This window comes from Sorex araneus, chromosome 4 (assembly GCF_027595985.1).
Source record: "Sorex araneus isolate mSorAra2 chromosome 4, mSorAra2.pri, whole genome shotgun sequence".
NCBI lineage: Eukaryota > Metazoa > Chordata > Mammalia > Eulipotyphla > Soricidae > Sorex > Sorex araneus.
The window spans coordinates 25,687,706-25,690,901 of NC_073305.1; the positions used below are offsets into that span (position 1 = coordinate 25,687,706).

Genomic DNA, 3,196 nt, shown 5'->3' on the forward strand with positions numbered 1-3,196 from the left:
ATCCGGGTTTGATTCCTGGCTCTCTGTATGGTTCCCTATGCCCGACCAGGAATGATCCTTGAACAAAGAACACAGCACTAAAGAACACTGTCATCCTGTTGTTCATCGATTTGCTCATGTGGGCACCAGTAACGTCTCTATTGTGAGACTCGTTGTTACTATTTTTGGCACATTGAATATGCCATGGGAAGCTTGCCAGGCTCTGCTGTGCTGGGCGGGATATTCTCGGTAGCTTGCCGGGGTCTCCAAGAGGAAGAATCAAACCTGGGTCAGCAGCATGCAAGGCAAACATCCTACCTGCTGTGCTATTGTTCTAGATAGAACAAAAAACATAGATCTGAGAACTTTTGGGTGTGACCCCTAAATAAACAAAAATATGGGATGAGAAAGAAAACATCTCTAAGACAATCTGACTTCTGCATTCTACTGTCTTAATAACCCTATTTTATTATCATGCAAAACCAAATTTACATAGGGACTGAAGCAATAGTACAATAGGTAGAGCACCTGTCTTGCACATGGCTGACCTGGGTTTGATCTCCAGCACCCTGTATGGTCCCCTGAGCACTGCCAGGAGTAATTCCTGAGTGCAGAGCCAGAAGTAACCCCTGAACATCATCAAGTGTGGCCCCAAAACCAAAAAAATTACTTTACATAATAAAAATATTCTTTTATGAAAACACAGCATCATATTTATCACATTTTTGATAGTTGAACACACCCATGCAAACACACATAAAGACACACACACACTCTTTATATTGCAGAGAGAACTATGCTTCAAGAACTTAAATAACTCCTACAAGCTATTAAAAGTAGGTCTGTATTTATATTCAGTCTTATACTTTTCTTCCTCTAAGGGATTTGGAATATCTTAAATGTTGAAATTCTATGATGCTTCTTATAAAATCTGTATATGGAAAGGAATTAATGAATGCAAGTGTGATATGCAAACACATACACACATATTTCATCAGTGCTTTTCAGTGGAATTTTTTTCTCTATACATCAAGATCATATATAACTCACTAAATTCTTCTAATGGAAAATCTTGATTTGATGTCAGGGAATAAGTATCTAGAACTTATTCCCTGCCCACCTTAGCATTTGATTCTCCCTGGCAATTCAAGAAAAAAAAATAGCACAGGATAAGTACTTATTCAACTGCAGTTCTAGATATGTATGTCATGAAATTTCAAGATCTTCCTGCCTATGTGTTAGTATTATGTTAGAAGGGAAAGAATGAGTTCTCAATATGTGCTTAAAAAGCTCATGTAATGCCAGGTTGACAGTGATAGCCATATCAAAATGATATCGTTTTGAGACATCGTTTCTCAAAACAATATAATAATAGCACATTTTCATGGATAGCATCCTGTTCTTAAATTCAGTGGTCTATATTCTGGATGTTTTACTTATGAGTTCTGGAGATTTAGAAAACTAAGACTGTAGCACTGTAGCACTGTTGTCCCATTTTTCATCAATTTGCTCAAGCGGGCACCAGTAACGTCTCTATTGTGAGACTTGTTGTTACTATTTTTGGCATATCGAATATGCCACGGGTACCTTGCCAGGCTCTGCCGTGTTGGGCGGGAGTCTCTTGGTAGCTTGCCAGGCTCTCCAAGAGGGACTGGGGAATCGAACCCGGGTCAGCCGTGTGCAAGAAAAATGCCCTACCCGCTGTGCTATTGCTCCTGTCCTGCTAGAAAACTAAGACATAACACTAAAATGGTAAGCATGAAAGTTCTTTGTAAGTTGTGTGACCTGGTTGAAATGAAAAATATTAGTTATCAATGATTGCTCACCAAACTGCTACTGTTTTTTTCTTAGTTTCATTAGTTCTTATGCTATTGAAAGATCTTTAACAGGATCAGTACTAAGTCATAAAAGAAATAAGTAAATAACTTTAAAAAAGGTTGCTCCAGAAAACCAGAGCTTGAAGAGATCACAGCAGTTCTAGAGGTCAGGAGCTTAATATTCTAGGAACTCAAACTAAAACCCAAAATGAATGAAATTTAGACACTTTGCAACACAGGCACTACCAGCCCTAATGAAAATTTATTGACCTATAATAAACAATTTAGATTTCATTTTTAAAAACACGTGAGGAAGCTTGATGAAAAGAGTTACTGGCAGCTGCAAAGTAAAGGTCAAAGATCAGGACAAATTGTTCAATTAACACCTTCAGAATTGATCACATGGAAAAATTGTGCCCTCAAGCAGAATTTGAGATAAGTGAATATAAAGGACAAAACTATAGTCCTTAGATGCTGCTTGTTTAGCTGTGTTGGTGTATTTACTGTCATTGCTTGGTGCAAAAAATCATGTGATTAAAAGATATGCTAAATTGTGTGGCTTTTGATCTATACTGACATAATTCTCTACTTAATAATCTCAATGCACTCCAAAGGATTAATGAAAGATATCCTTCCAAAGGTCACTCAGCAAAATGATTGCTGGACTCTTTGTTCCCAGATATTAATTATCTTTGATTTCCAACAGAGAAGGAATTCCATTCTTAGGCTTGTCAAAGTTATTCCCCATCAAACTAATGAGAATCAAACAGAACACAATATACATGTCTCTATTCTTGGACATTACCTTTCGGAATTGGAAACTGAACCGTAAAATAAGACTGGATCTACCTTAATTGCCTTTGGATTTTGCTTCATGTGGTCTCTAGAGACTTTAGTCTCGTTATAGTCTCACATGAGACTGAAATAAGACAGGCTGGATAATTTGCTCTACAAAAATAATTGGTTTCTAGACTCCAGCTCAAATAGGTTCATTTATCTGTTTAATTTTGGAAAATATTTTGCTCACTTTGGTAACACTATGCCGATAGGAAAGGTGCAGAGAACATGAACATCACCCCTGCACAAAGATGACATGCAAATTCTTGAATATTCCATATTCCTTTTTTTTTTTATTTTTTGGGTCACACCCAGTGATGCACAGGAGTTACTCCTGGCTCGATAGTCAGGAATTACTCCTGGCAGTGCTCTAGAAACCATATGGAATGCTGGAGATTAGATCCGAGTTGACCGAGTGCAAGGCAAATGCCCTTCCCACTGTGCTATTGCTCCAGCTCCATAATATTCCTTATTCTTTCTCAATATAAATGGAAAGCACTTCCACTTACAGAACTAAGGGATGAGTTTAAGAGAAAATATATCATATTTTTTGAAAATGTCTG

General features: G+C 37.5%; 1 non-coding gene across 1 annotated transcript; it reads left to right on the forward strand.

The window, feature by feature from the left end:
* The first annotated feature begins 2,815 nt into the window (after positions 1 to 2,815).
* LOC129404608 (U6 spliceosomal RNA) lies at positions 2,816 to 2,919 on the forward strand. Its single transcript, XR_008629991.1, has one exon. It is a non-coding gene; the product is annotated as a U6 spliceosomal RNA (small nuclear RNA).
* Positions 2,920 to 3,196: the final 277 nt, after the last annotated feature.